Source organism: Camelus bactrianus, chromosome 5 (assembly GCF_048773025.1).
Source record: "Camelus bactrianus isolate YW-2024 breed Bactrian camel chromosome 5, ASM4877302v1, whole genome shotgun sequence".
Classification (NCBI taxonomy): Eukaryota; Metazoa; Chordata; class Mammalia; order Artiodactyla; family Camelidae; genus Camelus; species Camelus bactrianus.
In genome coordinates, this window is record NC_133543.1 from 62,705,033 (window position 1) to 62,730,023 (window position 24,991).

Sequence of the window (24,991 nt, forward strand, 5' to 3'; positions counted from 1 at the left end):
TGGCAGGGCTATGTGTATATTTCTACCACTGCTTGTAGGAAAATAAAAATTTAAGCATATATTTTCAAATGTTTACATGTACAGAGAGACATATATGGAATGATATATACCAAATTAAATGATGATGGTTACATTTTAGAGGATATGGAATTGAAGCAGAGTGGAGAGAAATTATTTTTTTCTTTATATGCCATTGCCTTAGAAATACATTATTTTGGTAGTTCAGATGTAGTAAAACAAGTATAAACCTAAGAATCTCATTATAAATATAAAAATTCAATAAGTAAAAGCAATCTTGTAATTAGACTACATTCCTTTATTTTCACAATTCCCTTTCTCTGGCTTTTATAAATATGAGCTTCTAAGTTAATCCCATATAAATTGCAAATTAGCCAATTTATATAGTGATTTATATGAACAATATGAATTGTTAAGAATAACAATGAGTCTGCAGAAGACCATGTTACCTAACAACAGAGTGCACTGGGAAATACTGAAAATTCACATAACCATAGTTAAAAGTAAATAGCATTATTTATTGTTTTTTTTTTAATCTTTTGAGTGATTAGCTTCTGATAGCTTCCCAGATATTTTAATATTTACCCATAGTATTTGTGTAAAACATTTACATAGTCTTCGATTCAATGCAAGGTTGCTTTTGAAAAATTTCTGGCAAAAGCACAAATGTTCATTATAATTGACTGTTACTTTTAAACATTGCCCAGACAACGCTGGCCTTCTGGTTGCTTTTGCAATTAACCTCTAGGCTATTGGAAATAACACTTTTAATTATTGTGCCTCATATTTATGAAATAGACAATGTCCTCTGAAATAATAGGTTATTGATTTGAATAGTCACTTTAAATGCAGTTGAAAATCCAATCATTTTTTGTAAAGTTACTGAATATTCATTTATCATACTTTTGTATTCCATCAGTACAGACCTTGCTTCACTCTAGAAGAGTCTGATGGTATTTTATTCAGTAACCGTTAGACAATAAACACTTGGGCCCACTATTTTGTTACTTCAACAGGAGTTGAGACTGCCTTCCTAGAATATTTTACACATTATGGTTTAATGTTCCTCTTGGTATAATTCATCAGATTATATTTGAGAGTGACATTTGGTGGCAGAATATATGTCTACTTAATGACTTGGACTCTCCATACTCAGTTTGATTAAGTAGTTAAAGGACTAGACATTGGGTTATTAGAATTATTTTATGTGCTGTATTAGAGATAATTGTATTTGGATAATTTAGGTAGTGTCTGAAGATAAATGCTTTATTTTGTATTTCCTCTAAGTTTGTTTTATAATTCTTAGCTTAAGTCCTATGATTACATTTTACTTAAATATGCATGAATTCAATTAAACTTTAAGAAATTAAAGTTTTCAATGTATCCCTTGAGGTAATTGATATCACTCGACTACTTTTTTTTGAGAGCTTACTGTGTGCTAGAATATGTGTTAAATGTTATGTAAATTACTTAATTTAATCATAATTTAAATATGTTAATCGTAGTGCTGTAAATACAGATAGCCAGTTTTTTTCCACCTCAGTGAATTTAAGGAATATACAGTAAAATTAGAAGAAAACCCTTCTTATTGGAGGCAAGTATTGTTTCACTGTAAAGAGTAGGAAACAAAATACATTTATAGTTATTTATGACAGTGAAACTGACACAGATTCAATTTCTTCCTGCCTGTATATTTAAGTCCCTAACATGTGACACTTCTCATCCATCTAGTCATCCATTTCTTTATTTATTCAATAAATATTTATTTTGTGCCTGTTATGACATTTGTAGGTACTGCTTAAATGAAGATGAATCTCAGTCCGTGATCTGAAGGAACTTATATCCAGTGTTGTAAGCAAAAACACCATTACCATTTATTTTCTGAAATGATACGACCATAATAAGTGTAATGGTCACAAAGGAAGAAATAACAACATAGGATGACTGTGGGTGATTATGGCCACTTGTAATGAATGAATTCCTAGGTAAAGAAAAGGACAACAAGGAAGCTAGATACATGCAATGGCGTGTGCAAGGACATTGAAATATGAGAAAACATGGAGATTTTCAAACAGTCCAATGGGACAGGACAATCAGATTCAAGGACAGGAGTGGCAGGCGAGAAATTACACTAAATAAGAAGGTTCCAGAAATGCTCTGTCAAATCTAGAAACTTAGATTTACCTTATAGTTTTTGGGAAACTGAGTATTTTATTGTAGTTAAATGGCTGAGATTTGAGTTTGAGATAAATATGAAACCTTAACGTGTATTGAAGAGGACAGAGAAAAAAAAAGGAAAAAATAGGACAAACTTTTAGTCACCCAAGTATGATGGACTTCTACTAAAGCAATTTTAACTCACAGAGAAAGATAAGATGAAGAGATCTGGGGAGGTGTAGTGATGAGAGTGTGGTCATGAATTGGATGGGGGGAAGTGGAGTGCAAGTGTGAATTAGAAGGCAAAGCCTCAGCAAGAGGATTTTAGTTTTCTAGACTGGATGTAACTGTGCCGTGCTAGAACGCAAGGTGTTAGTAGCCCACAAATGACATACCTAGGAGATGCAAGAGACAGTGAGGGGGTGAAATGAGTTCAGATTTGGATTTAACTTAATTTGACAGGTTGATGCGAAGTAAAACAGATATGTAGGATGACAGGATTAATCTTGTAGCTGCAGATGGATGTGAGGGTGAGTATCTAGATTTGGAAGTTGCTGAAATATAGATGGTTGTTGGCGGACAGATGTGTGATCAGTTAGTTGGGCTATAGAGCAGAGAAGTAATAAAAAATGTAATTACAGCTTTTAATAGACTGGTACACAAAGTGAAACCAGTGGTAGGGAATTTGCTTCATAAAGGGCTGACGAGATCCATGAGCAAGCCATGTCCTGGAAATCAGTGGCAAAAACAGTTTCAAATGAGAGGCAGGGGAACAGACTTGATGAGAACGTGAACCCTAGTGACAAACTGCCTGGATTTGAGTCTTGGCTCCAATTATAATTCATTCCCAGTGTGATCTTGGGCACAGTGTCATGGAAAGTGATTTTATCTGAGTCTCATTTCCCTCAGCTGTAACACTGGAATAATAAGAGGTGGAACCTCTTATAGTTACTTTAAGAATTAAAGCACAACCCCTGATACATGACAAGCAGTCAGCAAATGTTTCTTCAATATTGTTACTCAGAATAGCTGGTCCAAGTGAGAGAAGTCTCCATCTGATTTTGTGTGAAAGTGGGCATGAGTGGATATTTTATTATACTTTTATCTCAAAAAACTCATAGTATAAACTGAAATTCAAAATGTACAGCTTCAAAATCTACTTTATCTTTGGAGGAATACAGGCTAATTCAGCTCACTCTGGCTAGTCAAAGAGCTCTAAAAAGTCCATTGCTTACATGAAGACATAGGCACTTAGGGAGAAAGCAGTAGTGTCAGAACAGAGAACACTGTCTGTTTGGATGAGTGTCTCAGGCCTTCTAAGGGTGAGCATAAATATGTTGGTATGGTTTCATGTGATATCAGTTGACAGTACATTTGATGATGCTCTGACAAGAACGTAAGTCAATGTCCAGGTAATTCTTCTGTATTTCCCTATTACTTCTTTTGCTATTTTCCTCTGGAATTTACATTGTACAACGCATAGAAAAAATAAGTGAGACAAAGAACGTTTTATTGCTTGACTGCCTTGTAAAGGTGATTGCTACTATAAGCACTGTCCAGACCTTATTTTCTTCTGTCAAGATTTAAAGGGAAAAGAGAAGTCAAGGGGACAGCTGCATTGCCAGTACCATCCCACGTGAAAAATATAGAAGTGACCTTATTATATCTAGACAGCATTTAATATCTTTGAAGATTCTTTAAATTCACATAGATTATCCTCAAGAAATTAAAGCTTAATAACATTCAGAAAATATAAAATACATGTTCTGAAATGGTAATGAGTTATAAGCATCTATTACAAAGCTGGTAAGATAGTATTCCAAAGCTGCTGGTGCTTGTCTGTCCACTCTTATGGGAATTTTGAAGGTAAGAGTAAATTGGTGTCCTTCAGGTCCAAATAGCTGCATAAAATCATACCTTAATTCAAGACATTTCAAGTTAACGAAAGGATTAATGAAATGCCTGAACCGGCTGTATCGGATGAGAATAGTATGCCATTCATATAACATAATTCTTTGCCTGACAAGTTGTAAATAGTATACATGACAAACTTGTATTGATTTCCATTTTCTTCTTACTTTGTACATGCTGAAATATCTGTAGAGCAGATACGGGTTAAAAATATGGTCTTTGTTCTCGTCCTGTCAATCTCCATTTTTCTCATTGTCCAGGTTTTGGTGATTCATTTTTTGTAGCCCCTGATACTCTATGATAAAACAGTGCCTTTGTAGTTTAGAGATTGAACAACACTGGCTTTGGTATTGGACAGTTTCCTAGTCCTGCCTCTGTCACTTACTGGTTTGGTGATCTTGGGCAGGTTACCCACCCATTGTAAACATTGGTTGCTGCAAAAGAGGGCGATAGAATTGGCTTAAATGTTAGAGAACTTAATGAAATAATGTCTGAATTGCCTACCACAATGTCTGACATATTATGAAGGTCTTATTAACATTATCATCACCATCTAGATCATTTTCTGTTGGACATTACCCTTAACCCTTGCATCAGTACATGTTCAAAATTCAATTTTTATGTAACAAAGTCTTAATTCTATTAATAATTAGTGTTACTTCACTATGTTACTTCACTATGTTACTTCAAAATGCCTGATACCAATTACTTGTTATTTTTCAATAAACCCTTTCCTAATTAAGACCCAGCCCTTTAGCTATTTGTCTCTTTTTTCTGACCATTCTTTGAATGTTTCCTCTTAGCCAATTTCCTCAGTGCTGTGTTCTCTCTGCAGTGGTTCCTTGTAGACTTTCCTTTTGGACAGAAAGAATGACTTTGAGCCCATACTTGTTCTTAAAGTAAACTCCCTCATGTTGGAGAACCCTGGGTGTCCTTATGCTCCTTGTGTTTCAACAATGCAGAACTTCACTGTTTAATTTCATATTTGTAATAAAATTGTCTGCATATGCAGATCATGTAAAATATTTTTTCAGCTATGTTTTCCTTCATTTTAAGATTTTAATGCTTTTTATTTTTCAGAAACAAACAAAGGAGGAGAATGAAGATGCAGAGACCAAGAGAAGAATTCACAGTGAGTAGAAAGCATTATTTTCTCTCTTTGTCATCTGTAAGTGGCTATAACAATTTAGTGGAACAATGGTTTTCTTTTTCATTGTGGATTTTTCTGGCAGTGATACTGTTTTAGACTCCCTGTGGGGAGAGGGACATTTTATAAGGATGCTGCTTTAAGTATAGCAAAAAAATAATTAGAGACTCACTCTAGACATGATGGATGATAGTCTTTCAAAGAGGAACCCAGATTATCAGAGAGAAAGAGAAAAGGTATGACGTACCTCTTGCTGCTGTGGCTGGATCAGCAAGTTACTCGACAGGATGTGTCATTGAAAGTTGTTGATTCTAATGCAGACAAAAGATTAAGAGTTCTGGCTGTTTCACATAAAGTAAGTAGCATGGGCATGTGAAACCATGTGACGCTAAACAGGGTTTTTTAAAACTGGGAAAAGGAGGTTATATGGAAGGTTGAATGGTCAACTTGTTGGTCAACTTGTTCGGTATTAATAAACTAATTGTGTTTCCTTGGTTGGACGTTGGTTGGGTTTAACCTATTCCTAGTTTGTACTTTGACCATTTCTTTCATGACATCATGATATTTCTTATATTTCCCTTGGACAGTACTTAATATGAGCACTGAAAAAATGTAATCAAATGTAGGATTTTATAGACACTGCTCCTAAAAATATACTTTCCTTCATAAAAGTTTTCTCATTTAGTGATTCTTAGTTAACATGAAAAGGGGTTATTGCATTCAGAAAGAAGAGACCTCAGTATTTTATACAAACAGTGTACTTCATTTGATTACATACTTATTTAATCAGATTTTTTTTCCTGTTGACACGTAATGCCTTCTACTAGCAATCCAAGGCCTGCTAGTAATAAATTCATTTTCATGTCTTTGAAACAGTTATCAGTTGGACTTGTCTTCTATTAATTATTCATTAATATAATAAGTTCACCTTCACTCTTTGCCCTTTTTAGAGTCCACGTGTAACGTTTTGCAAAAGGGATAATGTTTTGTTAATTTGCATTGTCTCAGTAGAAGCGACCTGGAAAAAATTGTTGGGAAGACTAGCCAATAAAAGCAATGCTATGTGTACAATGTTTATATCTAACACATGCCTTAATTTTATGTATAGTTTTATTTTTAAATACAAGAATTTGCTCACACACATATTGCCTGGAAACTGTAATTAGAAGATCAGTAGGACAAATACTTGTTAATAAACATTTTCATGATTCCTGCCATGTTCCAGTTACTAGTATTAATAAATCATTTAAAATATTTGGTAAAATACAAATATTAACTCTTTCAGTTGAAATAGCCACCCTAAGAGGGAGTAAGTCTTAATTTACAGTTCAGGAAACCGAGGCACAGAGAGGTGAAGTAACTACCTAAGGTCATGTACCTAGTAAGTAGGACACCCAGGAATCACACCTAATCAGTTTGGTTACAGATCCTTTGTTCTGAACGATAAGCATCCTTGATACTATATTATACTAGGCTGACACAAAGTTTTGGAAAACAGACTAGAAAGTTGGTGTATCAATCTTGTATTCAGGTGTTTCTTTGTTGAAATACTTCTTGTCAGTTCTCTGAATTGATGGGAAAAGCAGGGTTTAATTCTTTCAAAATTATTGTCAAATATTGGAGGTTTATGTTCCACAGAAAAAGAGAGACTGAATTTGTGACTTTTTATTCCTTGATTAACCCGCAGGGCACTTTCATCAATTTCAGACATGCATGGTTCTGACTTTCTGAAATGAAATGTTTTTTCCTGTGTTCTGTTGGGTCATTCTGAATTCATATTAGGGCCTTGGATTATTACGAGAAAAGACCCCAAACTTGAAGCTGGGTTTCATGCACCGATTCACTTTGAACTTGGAGTCTCCTGACTAATGATATATAACTTTTAATTGTCGGATTCAGTGATATCCACAGATGGTCCTCTTTGCTTCAGAAACAAAACAGCAGTGGCCTCCTTCTCAGGACTTGCTCTATACAGACCAAATCTAATCTTTCCAATGACCTTGTGTCCAGACTTTTGCTGAATGATTGAAAAATGCCTTTAAATACAGATTATTAATTGAGGGTAATGGGTCTTTTCTAACATTTATATGTAACAATTTCTTAAACGAAAAGAGCAAATGATACAGCAGGGTCAGGGAGAGAGAGACTATGTCAAAATGCAGAACAGTGATCATCAAAATTTTCAGCGAATCAGAATCACTAGGAGGATTTGTTAAACTGCACATTGTTTGTTACCTCAGATTTATTTGTAACGAGTTGCACGGTGATACTTAGACTAATGGTTTTGGGAACTACACACTGGGAGCCCCTGATCTAGAGCTTTATACATTATCAGGACATTAAAACAGGGACTGTACTTCCCTCTTACTGTTTTCTTGTAATTTAAGAGGGTTAATAGTTGTATAGCATCTCATTTCTATTTTGTGCAGCAAAGACAAAATTCAGACTCCTCCAAAAGAGTTCTTGTCAGCTATTTATCTATCTTTTTTAGCCACAGAGGTTTATTAAAAAGAAAAGAAAATTAAGCTTCTAAGTATGGGCAAAGGTGAGTCAGAGGTGAAATGGTGGCTAATCATATGTCTTACAGGTCTTTGAAAGTTCACTGAATTAAAATGTATTCAATAAGTAGGATGTTTGTAAGAAGTGGAAGAGATGACTTCTTAAGACTGTTTCATGAGCATACTTTTCTGTAAGAGATGGAAGAGTGAAAGCTAGGAAACATGTATATGGATCCCAAATGAAATTTTGAGAAAAAGAAAATAGAGATGCTAATAATACTTAGATTTTAAAAATTTCAAATGCTTTTTCTGCTTATAAAAGGATTTTGCCGTATTTTCTATATTGAACAGCAGCTCAGAAAGGAAAGGGTCAGTTTGCCCTCTCTGGTTCTCAAGAGCTTGTTGTTACCAAATGTTGCCAGATTTTCATTTGAATTCTTATCGTTCATTCACTTAATACTTTCGAACATCCACTCTGTCCGGTAGAATCTGGGCCAATCTACTCACAATATATGGAATCAAACAGTTGTACAGCCAGCACCTGGAACAGGGTCTGAACTATGATAGCTACTCAGTAAATATTTTTGAATGAAGTGAAGAATAAATGAATGAAACCAATCATTTAAAGGAATATCTGGCCAATTTTCTTAAAGGCAGCATATTAAAAAGAAATATTCCTAAAGTTACTGTTTTTTCTTGGATGTAATCATACAGAAGCAGTGTGAAGCTGTCTCACCTGGCAGGAAAAATAGTCACTGTACAGTTAGGCCGTTCCAGAGAGATGTCCCTTGGGTACCTCACTCCAAATGTCTACCTGAATCCACATAGTTCTGCTGGCAGGTTCCTAAGCAGGCACTCCGTCCCTGCTTCTGTGTCAAGGCAGTTGCTTACGTACCATTTCAAATTGGAAGCTAACCTTTTCAAAATGTCAGCACATTTACTTCATCATCTTGATAATCACCAGCAATTTACATTTATTCAGTAGCTTCACAGTTTGAGTACTGTGTAAAGTTCTGTTATTCTTTGAGAACCCGTGTTCCAAGGAAGATGCATCCACCTCACATTGAAGGCAGTTACAGACTACTAGAAAGTGTACCTGGACAAACAGTGCAGTCTGTCTTTCAACATGCTTCTCACCTGGGGACAGAAGAATTCTGTTATTTTTGTTAGTAAGTGAGTCCTTCAAAATGACTGTCTACCCATAAGTTAATTACAAGCATATGGAGAGTTGACATTGATTGAAGCTGGTGTATGTGTCTTCCTAAATTCCGTATTCTTAAAATGGAAGGCCCCCTGCCAAGATGATTGGAAGAAAGTTAGAGGACTTAATTTCTAGAAAACTTTACAGAACATGGTCACGTAATTCAATTAATGTCTTCTGAATTATGCTAGCTTGGACATTTGACTCATAATTGTATAAATGTGGGGAAGTTAAATTATATCAGGTTGCTCAGGCAGCAAGTCATTATATGAGACACTAGCAGCTTAAAAAATGAAGACCTCAGTCCCCCAAAGTGTTCAGTTATGTAGAAGTCTTTGTATCACGACAATAAACAATAATATATAAAGATTATGTTTATAATATATGTTCCAAAAATTTAGGACCTGTTCTAAGAATAGAATTTCAAAGATAATGCTTGTTTTCATGTCCATTGAAAGGAAATTGGGAATTTTTTGTTACCTTGACTTGGGGATAAAATTCTTTGGGCAGTCAGTGTGGGAAGAACCATGTACTTCTGCTTCAATGCAAGATCCTATTAGATTAGATTCAGATTAGACAGACCTCATAGCCAACTTGATGTATTATTATACTCTATATTTGCCCACCCCAGAACACCCTTCTTTGGCCCTGAGGGAAGTGCAAATTATAGATAAATTGTAGGTCTACAATTCATAATCTCTGAGATTTTATTACATTGTTTTATAAATTTGTGTACAGTAAAATTTATTGTAATTAGTGAGTTTTAACTGGAAATATTGTTCCCATTTCAAATTTAGCCCCAATGGTTCCAACATTTTTAAAATCAGCTTCCCTAATCTCACAGATCTTTTGCCTTTCATTAATGTAATTATTTAAGGTTCTTTAGTGCCAATATCCAGGGAGTGTTTTAAGTCAAATTCTTAATTGATTCTTACATAGACTTATTGATGATTCTAATGGATGATTCTTATATATACTTATTACCTAGTTATTGCAATCTTATAAGAATATAAAAGAATGATTGGTCTCTCTGGTTAATCTGTCTCATCTATTAATCTACCTATTTAATTAAAATAGGGGCTGAACTGTATTAAAGTTAACTTCTCCCTTGTTTTAATGTGATTAGTCCTTAGAATGACTATTTTCATTTCACAGAAAGTAATCAGTTTTCTTTCCTCCCAGTACATGGCATAGATGTTATAGATGTTTCTAGAGTCCCATTGACCTTATGTGTTGAAATAGAAGGAAGTGACTTGAAAAACATGTTTATTATTACTCTCTGAGAAGCTGCCTTGACGATGATTGACAGAGACAGATAGATATACACACGTGCACAGATTGTGTGTGTGTGTTTGTGTGTGAGAGAGAGACTGATGGAGACGAGCCGATTGTAGGAAACAGGAAGGACCACCTCCTCCACATTTTAGATAAAACTGCCCCTCAGCTATCTTTAAACCATGATTGTCTCATATACTTTACATCTGACACCAGATTAAAACCTACTTTTAGTGTTAGATCTATTTACTTTATAAATTGATAAAGTAGCATACAAGAAGAACTATTTCAGGCTCATGGAGGAAATTGCACCATGTATCAATTTTTATCTGATTGTCAGAAGGTAGCTGCAATCCCCCTGCCCCCTGAGTTAAACACAGACGAATTTTGGAACGATGGCTCTGTTTTCAGTGACAAAACACAGACGAATTTTGGAATGATGGCTCTTTTCAGTCACAACTCCTTCTAAAGGTCCAGAATAAGACTTTGATTTAACTCGATTTGTTTTTGCTGTTTCAAAAGTGAATACATGAATAGTAATACTTCTCTGTCAACGTAATGTAAGGTTGCATAAAAGCCAGTGCATCTGAGCTAGAGAGCCCTGTGGGTGATTTCCTGTAATACAGACATCTGTATATCTATCTGTGAAATACATGGCATTTCCTAGCAACTACCAACTTCAGGGCAGTACTGCTGTCTGTTTGGGCTCCCCGTGAAAATCTGAAACTTGAAGTAATACACAAAGTCACTTCTCAGTTGATCTTTACTGAAGTATTCCCTCTCCTTTTTAACCTACATCAAGAGATATCATAGGGGTGATTTTCAAGGTAAGAATTCCTCCCTCAGAAGAGATAGAAAGAAACCAGTTGGGAAGTTGCTGTTCTTGTACTCACCTCATCGCCAGAATCTTACTGAGCTGGTGCTGGAGGACAAGATGTGTTCCTCTCGTGAGCACTGAGAAGGCCCGTGCCCCTTAACGCTAGTATATCATTAATGCTCAATGATAGCAGCATGCACTGTGCTGAAAAAACGAAACTATGCACAGTTGTTTTCCCTACGATTAAATAGTTTTCTGTGCTCCCCCCTCCAAAAAAAAAATCCATACCAGTAAACATTAATATCATGCTCTCATTAGGTTTAAAGATGATGTTATGACTAGATTCATTATCTCATAAATGAATGATATTGTTGGCTCACAGTCATATTGAAAACTTTTAAGAAGATCAGAAAAAAAAAAAAAAACCTGTGTGGTAACAGATCTGTTATAAGAACCGTGACATAAAAAGGAGCAGTGCCTGTTTTTCAGTTGGGAAACTTCTGATCTCCTGTTTGAACTACAGGCTTAAATTTAAAAATGACTCTTCTTGGTATGTATGTCCCCCAAACATCCCCACTTGAGTTTTGAATGTAAGAACCCAGAACAGAATACCTATAACACGGAGAGTCACCCAGGTACAGAGGAATGAATGATTTCAGGGACACTACGCCACAAAACTCTATCGACTGTATTTCCTCACACAGGGAATGAAATTTGAAAGAGGCAAAGAATAATGGTGAAAGCTGGAGAAAGCTGTGAAAAATTGTTCTATGTTTTCAATTTCATCTTGTTCTCCACTCTTGGGCTTTGAAGTGATTTATCCATGTGTTAAAAAAAAAAAAAAAGAAAGAAAATCTCAGATTCACATTTACTGATGCCCAGTTGAATTTTAGGGGCTGCTGTTCCAAATTCCAATCATCCAAAGCAGATCAGAACATCAGACTTTACCAAAATCAGATAAATATTTGCGATTAAAGTGGCCTTACATGTAAAATTACATATTTTTGGAAACCTTGGACTCTATAGATTATAAAAATGTAATATTTTATTATTTTAAAAATAAAACTTGACATTGTTTTTGCCTGGGGACACTTTTCTTAGCATATTTCAACTCTGCAATACAGTATTATTCATTATAGTCACCCCTATAGTTAAATAGCTAAATGGTGGGGAAATTTTTAAAAGATGTGTGTTCCCTGATGTTGTGGTAGGTGGACATCATTTAAATGCTCATGATCTGTGACTCTTGCTTTGCCTCTGCCATAGTTATGCAACAAGAAATCAGAGGGGAGAGTTCAGATTGTCATCACAATTTGCATTAATGAAACAGATGTGTTGAATGACATTGCTTGACATTGGTGTTTAAGTCACTGTTAATCGGTGAAGACACAAGGTGTAGCCACGTATGGTAAACATTGATTGCTCCCAGGGGAAAAAAATAACTGTCATTGAAGTTGAATGAGACAGTGGGAACTCAGAAAGGACAGAGATTCTATGGCAATAATGCAGAGTAAAATAGAGAATAACCAAAGAAAGCCCAAGTGAGCCGCTGTTACGTGGATTGTATGCATTTTTAACTTTATAGAGCACCCCTTTAGGAGAACAGTTTTATTTACATCTATGGAATCTAGCTGTAAAATGACTCTCTGATTAGAAAGCATTTGAAAAGAAAATGCAGAAGTCTTTCAATGATACTTATCAGTTGCATTCTTTTTGAACAACTTCCCAAATATCACATACCACTGATGTTTCAGTGGTGGCATACAATTATATTTAAGCCTCAAGGCGCAATGAAAGTGCTGGACGGTTTAATCAAGTAGACAGTATTTGAGCATGTTTCTAAGCAGTGTCTCCCTTTAAAGTCTGTTCTGCTTGCACAGATCCCTACTGTGGTGTTTATCTGACTCTTGTCTGTCTTCAAAGAGCCCAGTGATTTTCCCAGAATGATCTTATTTAGGTTGACATTCTTCAGAGGCTAATTCTGTTCTCAGCAGGATGTTGTCAGGAATGTCTACACTAGTGAGCCTACTGTGACCTTCTCTGGCAAGTTTGTTTTACATTAACTTTACTTGATTAAAATAAAAATTTATGTTTTCATTTCTTAAGTCTCTGCTAATCAGCAACCTACTTAGCTCTAGAAATGGTAGCTATGTATCCTTCACACAAGGTCTCACATAAGCCTAGAAAACTGAAAAAACCCATTACTATTTGATTATAATCATTTTTTATCTAAGTGGTATATTTGTGATACTCTTCTCATTAATGGAGAATTGTTTTTGAAGTTTTAAATACTTTTAGGATTGATATAGTCAGAGTATTTTTGGCATCCTCCAAAAATATATAAACATTTTGCGAAAAATATTGGAACTAAATTTATAGAATGAAATTGATTGGAACTAAAACAACTTCAGTAGTCATGCACTGGCTGAATAGTAGTTCTAATGTGATCATTACTCAGCATTTGATTGAATATGTCTATAGACATAAGAGATTAGAATATGAAACTGTATTTACTGACCTTTCAAAGATATTTACAACATTGTAAACTAATTATACTTCAATTAAAAAAAGAAGAAAAGTATTCAAAAACCCCAAAGATACTTACAAATTTTTACAATGTATATACATCATCAAAATACAATTAATAAAGAAGACAAAAAAGAGTATTTCAGAAAGGAAACATTTGAAGTTATATGATTATTCCAACACTTTACTCCATGCAATTTTATGGCAATCAGCATGCAGCCTGTCATTACATACCCTTAAAATCAAGTGTAACAAGAAATAATTGACCCCCAAGGTCATTTCTTGTCAAAAGAAGGTTGAGAAATAAGTAAGAACATTTATATTCTTAAATTTATAGAGAGTAGTCAAAAAAACAGGATCGAAATACATACAGAGAACACAATGAAGTCATTAGCAGTTGTGAAAAAATTGTGTGAGTTCTCTTCAAATTCATTTTTCTTTAACAATGAACTATTATCAAGTAACTAATTAAGAATCAAACTGGTTTTAGCAGTTGCCACCTTGATAATTTCCGTATAATGCTGGTAGGTCGGCTAATTCTAGGTCATAGTAATGTTAGCAATGGTTGATGGCACATTACTATTATTTCATTTACTTAAGAGTGTAAGTGGTTGATTTAGTGTAATAAAAAAAACTGTGTGCACTAAGAATCAAGGCAAAGGCATTGGGTTGTACTTTTGTTGCCTGGGTTCATTGATGCCCAGCATGGTAAAAATGTCCATATCCTTCTTGATCTTCAAAACACATGACTTTTGTAGAGAAGTGATATTAGAAGACTAAGACAATCTCTAGAATTCAATTCCAAGCTCTCCTTTGACCAGAATTGCATTTTATTTTAAAATCAGGGAAAAGAAAGTAGTATAGGAAGGTATGAAAATACAAACGGATTAATATGAGAATAGCTTTCTAAACTTCTGCTTCACTTTGATTTGGAGATCAGTGCCAGGCTGGCTTGACTATAATTTACAGTTTTCCCTTCTGACTTATATTTGTCGAATAAATAAAATAAAATAAAATAAAATAAAATTTTTAAAGTTTAATAAATGATTGAAGTTTCCCCTCCCCTTAATATGTTAACTCTGTGCTAATTCCTTTGTGAACCTTAACATGTCCAAATACCATATTATGGTATAACTCTTTTCATGTTCGTACCTCACAATGTACAATGTACAAATTTTCAACCTTTCCAGATAACTGAATTGATGTAGATATTGCTTTCAATATATTACCTTGATCAAGCCATTTTCTCCTGTCTCAGCAGCCACAAGTTTTATCCTATCCCTTGTAATCTGTTACCACACATGCATCAGTGACATTACAGACGTTAATTTTTGGTCATCCTATTACATGCATTATATATTGTCATCTTCAAATTGCTATAAGAACTTTCTCTGCAACTTTGTTCCCTCCCTACAGAACTATGAGCTGATTCCTAAAATGGTTCTGTCTAATAAAACATCCCTTTCAGGTTTGTCTTTTGTCTCAAGGCTTATATATATATTGTTCCTTTAAACAATTAGTTTCTTTAGGATCAGATTGCCTACGAATACTTGGCTAGGTCTAAGTGGTCTTTCAAGTCATTAGGAATGAAACTATTTGTAAAATAGAATCTTTCCTGGTCAAAAGCATGGTTTATCTATTGGACGCATTCTACTACCTGTAGGTCGTTACTCATTATTTTTATAAATACAAATCCATTGCAATCTGCCTAACCTTAGTCTGCAACCTTTTTTTTTTTCTTGTAGAAATCTTTACTCATAGTCTTTTGTTCTTTAGTATCCAAACTCTTTCCTCTTTTCAAAAGCATAATGAAACTGGCCATCCTTTCTAAGTGATCTTAAGTTCTGTTTCAAGTCTAATTCTTAGTACTAATGAAGTTGTGTTTCCTAGTATTCATTCATATGTATCTGCATATTAATTGACATTTTATTTCAATGTCCCTGAAATGAGAAAGAGGAAAATGAGCCAATGGAAAGGGACTTACATGTTTATAATATTGTGATTTATAATAAATATATATTTGATCTTAGTCCCAGTTTCAGGCACAGGGCTCCTAAAACCATTAAAATGTCCAGTGAGGAGAGTGACCAAGGTGTCTTTTGTTATGTTAATGAGGAAGGTTTTGGATCCAGTGTAAGCATGGGGGCTGGTTGCTGGTAGAGCCAACATGTGATCAGAGGTTGGAACTTCTAGACCTCCAAGGATGGGAGGAGAGGCTGGGCTGAGTTCAGTCACTAATGGGAATGATTTAATCAATCATGCCTATGTATAGAACCCTCATAAAAATTCCACAAAGGCAGGATTCAGAGAGCTTCTGAGTTGGTGAACACATGGAATTTCTAGGAGAGTGGCTGGTGCTTGATGAGGACACAGAATCTCCTCCCTCTTTGTCCATATTGCCCTATACATCTCTTCCATCTGGCTGTTCCTGAGTTACTTCCTTTTGTAATAAACTGGTAATCTAGTAAGTAAAATGTTTCTAAGTTTTCTGAGTCACTCTAGCAGATTGATCAAACCTAATTTAGAAGCTGTGTTCTATAGCTGATTGGTCAGAAGCACAGGGGAAAACCTGGACTTGGGGTGGGCGACTGAAGCGAAGCGGTGGGGGCAGTTTTGTGGGACTGAGCCTTAGAAATAGAGGGTATTACTGTCACTCTGAAAAAAATATCTCATAATGGCATGAAATGTGTCATGTACACAGTGGGCTGTAAGTACTGTGATCATACTAGTGACTTGTGTGTTTTGCTGGATAACGCTTATGCAGTAGAGCTGTTCAGTGTACTTAACAAATACTTTCTCTGATTGACATAGGAACTCTGTAAGGTAAGTATAAATTCACCTGACCCTTGTAAGGTAAGTATAAATTTACCTCATTTTGTAGATAAAGAAATTAGAGGTCCTAGAAGCTCATAAACATTTCTCAAGTAACCATATTTAGTAGGTGACTGAGCCAAAATTCAACTTTGGCTCCTAATTTCAGGTTTTCTCCGTAATGTCACGTAGTTGGTTCTGTTTGATTGACTGCTGTGTTACAGCAATTATGAGTTTGCCTTAAGACATTTTTGTGATGGAGTTAAGTATTTTAACATCATCATAGCAATATATTTTTGATTTTTGAAAAATATAGACTTAAAATAAGTAAGCATTGCAAATCATACCCAAGAGAACTTCAAATACCATGAATTTTATTTTAGTGGTGGTCAGACTTTGAGGTGGCCCCCATAGTCCCTGCCCCTGGTATTCATGCTTTAGGTCATTACCTCTCCTTGAGTGTTAGTGGAAGCTGTGATTGTAACCAGTAGCATGCACCAGTAGATGATTACATAAAACTGTGGTGCCTGTATTGCTGGAGTTCTCTCTGTTGCTGGTCTTAAAAAAAGCAACTTCTTGTACAACTGTAAGGAAATGAATTCTGCCAATAATCCCAAGGAAGTTTGAAAGCAGATTCCTCCCCAGTCAAGCCTCTGATGAGCACCCAGCCCTGGCAAACACCTTAACTGTAGCCTTGGAAACCTGAAGCAGAAGACCCATTGAAGCATTTAAGCCATGCCAGTTCTCTTAACACACAGAAACTGTAATAGTTGTATGATAATAGTAATATCGCACACTGTAATAATTGTGTATTGTTTTAATCCATTAAGTTTGTGGTAGTTTATTATGCAGCAATGGAAAACCAATACTGCTTTGGTTTGTTTTTATCCTTTGAGTCTAATGATGGATTGTCTAACCACATATGGAGGTTTTCTGTTACAAATATATATATATATACTGAGAAAGAGGTTCTTTTTTTTTCCCCTTAAGTCCTAAAATCATTACCTGAATGAATATTTCCATATTTTATTTGGCTGCTACTGGGCTGTAAGCAATTAATTTTTTTTTTGTCTTTTTGTTCCTTTTAGCCCCTATAAATCCCTCATTAACTGAACAGACTAAATGCAACTGCATGCCTGAGTGAGCCTACTTTACATTAGCATTTTATTTTCTTTATATTTCGCTGTAGTAAATTTAAAAATTTTTAACATCTAGTAAAAGAGTTAATACTACATTTTCTTTCTCTTATTTGAGCTGACAAACATTTCCTCATGTTCATTAAACTAGAGCTCAGGAGAGCCGTTATTTATACGGCACTCGGTTTTACGATTATACTTCTCAAATGACTGAGAGAGAAGAGGCCACCACCAATGATTCTTGTGATGTTTTCCAACTTTCTCAGGTCCTCAAACATTTCTCCCAATTCTCGCCAGTGGAAAAGGACATTTAATATCCAAATAAATTGTAGGTAGGACATGTATATATTTGCAAACTCTCACATAGTCAAGCATCAGGCCTAGGAGAGCCTGCTGACTAAATTTAAGAAAAAAGTTAAACTACCTATCACAGTAAGATAAACACAAAATCCTTCAATATGGTTTTTCCCCATCATCATTCCTTTTTGAAAAAAATATGCTCCCTTGATATAACTTCTAAATCTTATATGTCTCAATTGTAATATGACTACAACACTTATCCCTTACCCATATCATGGGCAAAAATGGAATACTGATGTATTAAGGATTTTAATGTAAAGACTACAATATAAAATAGTCAAAGAAAATTAACAAGAGTGCTTTGACACTCTAGGAGTGGAAAGATCTTTTTAAGAATGTACATGCAGAAGACCTACAAGAGATACAATTATTTGACTTTTTTTCAAGAAAATAGCAAAGACTTGGTACAAGTCAACAAAGGAAAGCCATAAGGCAAAGGTTAATGCTTTTCATAAACAAAGAAGTTCTATAAATTTATTGTTAAAGAGGCATATACTTCAGTATAAACATAGAAATATAAATAGATAATCCACAGAAGAGAAAAAGCATGTGAGCAGTAAGTATATAAAAACATGATCAACCTCAGTAGGGCTCAGGAAAATGCGAATTAAAACAAGAATAACATAATTTCATCTGTAAGATTAGACAACTTAAAATATTTGAAAACATAAATACTGAAGGACATAAGTAGTCTACTTTTGGTCAGAGTAAATTGCTATAACCTTTTGGGAAAGACAACCTAGTGACATTTATTACTATTTAAATTTCATATTCTTTGACCCAAATTTGAGGAATTGCATCTATAAATTTATCACTATATAAGAATGTATGTGCATGACTATGCTTGCTATTTTCTTGATGCTTGACTCATTCCAGCTAAAAATAGGTACTCAGATGTTGATAGTGATGATCTGTTGGTAGTGTGAGAAAAGGGTTGGGTCTAGGGATGGAGATGGCGATTCTAGGCAGGGATTTATTTGGCCCTAAAGTTTTATAATTTAATAAGACATCTCTTCAAGTCACACACATTGTTGTTTTATTTTTTTATTGAAATATAGTCAGTTTACAATGCTGCATCAATTTCTGGTGTACAGCATAATGTTTCAGTCACGCATTAACTCCCAATTTATCCCTTCCCACCCCCTTTCCCCACTGGTAACCATAAGTTTATTTTCTGTGTCTGTCAGTCTTACAGTTGTTTTGTTTGTTTTATTTTCAGTGGTGGAGATATATTCCTGTATGACCTTTCTGCTTTACTTAGCACAGCCCTAAGATTTTTAAGACTTACTGCCCAGCCTGGATAATGAATCCCAATTATTTCCTTTGTAAATAGCAGGCTGCTTTTTAGATGACTCTTTCTTCCTTTCTGGACTCTTCTGTTCATTGTCTACTTTACATGTTTAGTCTTAGAGAAGAGATCATGATAAAAGAATGAAAAGTTTATAATTTGTAGAGGATGAAATAAAACTATAATTATCTGCACATGACATGATTGTATATGTATTTCAAGACTCTACAGCAAAACTATTGGAATTATTAAGCTAATGTATTAAGTTGCTAGGTACAGAGATACATAAAAATCAATTGTATTCTCACATAGGAGTAACAAAGTATAGAAAGTAAGATAATAAGGTATCCTTTGCCATAGCATCAAAATATATAAAATACCTCAAGAGTAAAGCCAATTAAACATACATAACACTCCTAAGCTGAAAACTACAAAAATATTTTTGAGGAGTAAACATAGAAAAATAACTTTATGATCTTTGGATAAAAAGTGATTTCTAAAGTGGGACAGAAAATCAGTCAGCATGGAGGAAAAAAATCATAAATTAAACTACAGGAAAATTCAAAGCTTATGTTCATTATAAGATACCATTTAAAGAGTAGAAAAGCAAGCCAGAGAGTAAAAGAAGTTATTTGTGATAGATCCAATGTAGAAAGTCATTGTAGCCAATGAAGAAAATATAAATTACTTGTAAAAAATCATTAAAAAACAAAGACACCCAATAGGGAAAGGCTTTGATAGCATTTAAGATGAACTAGGAAGCATCCGTGAAGCACTTCTGCTGCACACTGAAGTATGTTGATTGTCTCAGGGAAGAGCCTTGAGGAATGACTGACAAACAATAGTTACCCTAATTAGGATATTTGGTATAAATTTTCATGAAACAAATGAAAGTGTTTGTTATTAATCATAAAATGTAAACTTTCAAAGAAACATTAAAATTTTGGAAAATTTGTGTCTGCCTCTATAAGCTTGAAAGCTTAGGGATTTCTGATGAGATATTGACAAATGTGTGGGTTTTTATATTGTATAATATATGTGCCAAAATTTGGAAGATCTACTCCAAACTCAGTAACTCAGTTAATAAATACTTTATGAATGATCAATGTATGAGGTAACAAAATCTTGCAAGGGTCAAAAACCATTAAAGTAAAACATAAATCAAGAAATTTTAATGCACCAGAGTGTAAAAACTGCATTGATATGGTTTCAGATTGCAGATTGCAACAGTTTGTGAAACTACCACTTAATGAGTTTTAATATATTATTATACAAGAATATTCACAATTATCTGAAAAGACTTTTCCATTTTTCTAACTGTATATCCATGTAAGGACAGATTATCCTCATGTATTTCAACCAAAACAATACATGTAACTGACTGAATGCAGAAGCAATATGAGATTATGAGAATTCGCTCTATATAAGCAAGACTTTAAGGAAGTTTGCAAAAATATAAAACTCCCTTTTCTTACTATATGCAATGGCATTATTATTGATATTTTAAATAGATTAATAAACAAATATTAATTTTTTTCTGAGTTTTATTTTCTAATGTAGTAAATATTGGTACCTACAACCCATACAAACAAAAAGTTTTAGGAGCCCTCAGTGACTTTTAAGATTGTAAAATGATCCTGAGATCAAAAAGTTTGCGAACAATTGCTGTAGAGTTGTGAAATTACAATGGAGGCTCTGAGAGGTATGCCTTGAAACCCTGAGAGAGTAGAAGGCAACAGAGAAAAACTAGAGTTCTCCAGATGCAAAGGCCAGAGTACTGATGGGCCTCTAGATCTGGTTTGATATTGGAATGACAACATTACAGATTTCCATGACTGACGGTTCACTGCAAAGATGCTTTCCTGTGTTTCAATATTAAGGGGAAAAAGTAATGATGATTTATTAAGCAATCAGTAACTGTCATAAACATGAAAACATCTTACTTTCTTGCTTGAATCTCTTCATTGGCTTCCTGGTTAGTGTTTAATGTTGGAAATTCTTGACACAAGGGCTTCTTTGTGATCGGGTCTCTTTTTATCTGTTCAGTTGCATCTTCTTGCGCTACCCTTTTCCATATTATTTTCCATCCATTTATTTCTTTTACCTAACTTTTTTTCCTTTATCACATGTGTTTTTATATGCTTTTCCTTCTGTGACTGGAATTCCTTTCATTGCATTTAAAAAGAATTACCCTCCTCCACCCCATTGTTCTTCACACAGACTCATCCAAAGTATCTCTTCTTTATGAAGCCTCCTTATGTGGAGTTTGACTTTCCTTTCCCTGTTATCTTTGTGTATCACATATTTTTCCAAAATAGCATTTACGTCAATAAATCCCTTTTATTTATATCCCTGGAATAAGAGAATCTCTCATGCACAGAGGTAGTTCTTTTTAATGGTAGTATCCCTAGCATCAAACACATTTCCTGGTATGTATTAAGAAGACAGATAAATGAATAAACCAATTGTGGTGGATAAAAGGAAGGACGTAGTTACATTAAGCACTGGAATTCACTACTGACCAGGAGAGTCTACAAAGGAAAGATGCAGGAGTAGGAATAGGAATTAGGAATTGAATTTTATCAGCTTTCCACACATACTCAACAACATCTAGTGGAATCAGGGATAATGAAATACTTGATTTAACAAAGAAATCCTGCTGTCAAGTTAAGATAACAGAGCAAAGTCAATAAAGGAGGCAAAATTGGCATGCTTATTAACAAAACTGTTCCTTCTAAATTACAAGGTCAGATAAATCTATGAAAAGCAATACGTAGGTCATCAAATTCTCTTCTCTAGGATGTGAGTTTATTTGGAATCTTTTCTGGAGAATTCCAGCTATAAGTATTCATGAAAAATAAATACATTTGTAAATGTTTAGGTGTAATAAATCAGTATTTACAGTATTTCTATGATTTGTATTTTTTTTTTTTTACTGGTTTTTCACTTACTGAATTTCCTCCATACCTTTCTTGATCTTATCTTGTTCCTGTTACAGACCTCTATACCTCTTTTCTTCTATTCTTGAATGAGCCTCTATTCTTTGCCACCTCTCCCTTTCTTTTTAATACCCTTGGAATACTGTTTGAGGTATAACTGATATAGAACTAGACCTTATCATCTCTCACCTAAAGCATTGTAATAACCTTCTAAGTACTCTCCCTACTTGTCTCTCCCGTACTTTGCAGAATTGCATTATTATTCAAAATATTTGCATGACTTTCTTGAGGTTTTTCCTCTCCCTGTGGGAGAATTATAGATTTCTGGTCTTTTGATGTCAGATTTGACTCCATGACTTAGAGTGGTCAATGAAATGTGATTGCAACTAACCTAGAGAAAACAGTTTTGAGCAGAAGCTTTAAAAGCCAGCTCTTGGTCCAGCCTTTTTTTCCTTTGACATGAGACTGGCATTGTCCTAGATCACAACTGTTCTTTCAGCCTGGGTCCCAGAGAGAAGGCAGCATGGAGCAGAGCCACGGTGACCCACAATGGCTGTATAATGTGAGTAAGAAAAAACTTTTTATCTTCCATTGCCTTTTTAAGCCTCTGCAATTTTAGTGTTGTGTATTACCACAGTAGGATTGAGCTGACACTGATTCATGATCCCTTCCTGTACCATCTTTTCTCAACACAGTAGGCAGAGTGAGCTTTTTAAAACTGTAAATCAGATCATGCAATTTTTCTCATGTAAACTCTGAAATGCTCCCCCATTTCACATGAGTAAAATGTCCAAATCTTACGATGTCTGAAGAGACCTGCCTGATGTGACACCTCACTCCTACCTTAGCTTCATGGACACAGCATTTCATACTCCCCTGTCAGTCACTGAGCATCAAGTGAGCAGGCCCTCCTGCTCTTCCTTGAATAAGCTCAACTTTAGGAATTTTGCTTCGACTGTTCCCTCTTCCTTCTGGCTAACTCCCTCACCTGCCTCCAGTCTTGGCTCAGATAGTCCTTTCTCAGTGAGGCCTGCCTTGACCACACTATTTACAGCTGGAATGGTTAACCAAACCCTTCTACACCACCTGCACATTCCATACCCCTTTGGCCTGTTTTGTGTTTTCCTTTTTCTCTATTACATCTCACAACTCTGAACATACTCTGCAATCTGTATATAACTCTAAACATTTAGTATTTATTGTCTGTTCCCACTCAACTGAACTTAAGTTTTATGAGATCAGGAATCTTGGCCTGTTTTTATTTGCACAATTGTGAGCCAGAATCGAGCCTGGTACATAGCAGGTGCTATTTGGTGACAGAAACAAAAGTTGTAGCTATTCTGTCTTCTTTCACAATTATCTCAGCTGACCTGTGAAGTCCTAATCTTTGCATCTTTATTAACATCAGTTTGCTGGAAAAGAGACTGTATGTAAAATCAGAATATGTAGCATAGACATGGCATTCAGAAGCCCAAAGGCTGCTGTCATGACAAGAGCCTTAGAAAAAATGCCAGATAAAGTGAAATTGGCATTTGGCTTTCCACCTTCTTTTCTGTACTCATTTTATTTGAATAAATGAGGGGAAAATTCAAATTATTCAGGTGATCAAATATAGATAATCTATTTGATTTCTTTTATTTTACACATTGACAAAATAAAGGGACTAGAAATATTGAGTGACTTTACTGTTGCACTCTTCTTTTCCTGATTCTAACCCCAAAGTCAGCAAAATGAGTCCAGGAGAAGCAGGAGAAGAACAAAGCGGGGAAACAGTGAAAATCCAATCTTGGCCTCTCTTGGACTAAAGATTTCTCAGTCTAAAACTGACCCAAGCAGAGGGAGCAAGGGGGCTTAGAAGTATCAATAAAAACCCAAAGCCTTGATACTAGATCAGAATGGATGCTTGCTAGCATAAAAATAATTTGGTGGAGCTAGTGTAAAGGAGGGTGATTAAAAAAAGGATCAAGTTGATATTTTTGAATATTATTAATTCCAACCCATTCAATGATATAGTTATGTTATTACTTTTAAAATGTATTTTTAATTCTGCCCTATTCTATTTAATTATGACTTCCTAATAGGTCTTTGCAAGTTAATCAGTCATTGAAACTTTCTTTTATGGGCACTGTTTTAATATCAAATATATCCCATTTTAATGAATACTTGTATAATTATAGGGTTACATTTTCTTTTTTCTCTTCTTTTTAATTAAAGTATAGTCAATTTACAATGTTGTGTTAGTTTCTAGTGTGCAGCATAGTGATTCAGTTTTATGTATATATGTATATATTCCTTTTCATTATAGGTTATTACAAGATGTTGAATATAGTTCCCTGTGCTATAGAGGAGGACCTTGTTGTTTATTTATTTTATGTATTGTAGTTAGTATCTACAAATTACAAACTCCCAATTTATCCCTCCCCACCCCCTTCCCTCACCACACCCATAACCGTAAGTTTGTATTCTATGTCTATGAGTCTGTTTCTGTTTTATAAATAAGTTTATTTGTGTCTCTTTTTTTTCAGGATTCCACATATAAGTCATATCATAAGGCATTTTTCTTTCTCTTTCTGGCTAACTTTACTTAGTGTGATAATCTCTAGGTGCATCGATTTCACTGCAAATGGCATGATTTCATTCTTTTTTATGGCTGAGCAGTATTCCATTGTGTGTGTGTGTGTATGTGTGTATTTATGTATATATATGTATAAATACTGTAACTTTTTTATCCAGTTATCTGTTGATGGACTTTTAAGTTGCTTCCATGTCTTGGCTATTGTAAATAGTGCTGCCATGAACATTGGGGTGCATGCATCTTTTTGACTTAGAGTTTCCTCCAGATATATGCCAAGAGTGAAATTACTAGATCATATGGTAAGTCTATTTTTACATTTTAAAGGAATTTCT

At 34.7% G+C, this 24,991-nt stretch overlaps 1 long non-coding RNA gene across 1 annotated transcript in view; it reads left to right on the plus strand.

Moving 5' to 3' along the window:
- Positions 1-24,991, plus strand: part of LOC141577649 (uncharacterized) — a 486,124-nt gene that overhangs the window by 177,581 nt on the left and 283,552 nt on the right. Inside the window, exon 2 of the long non-coding RNA XR_012506884.1 lies at positions 5,167-5,218. This is a non-coding gene — a long non-coding RNA (uncharacterized LOC141577649). The remainder of the gene's footprint in view (positions 1-5,166; positions 5,219-24,991) is intronic.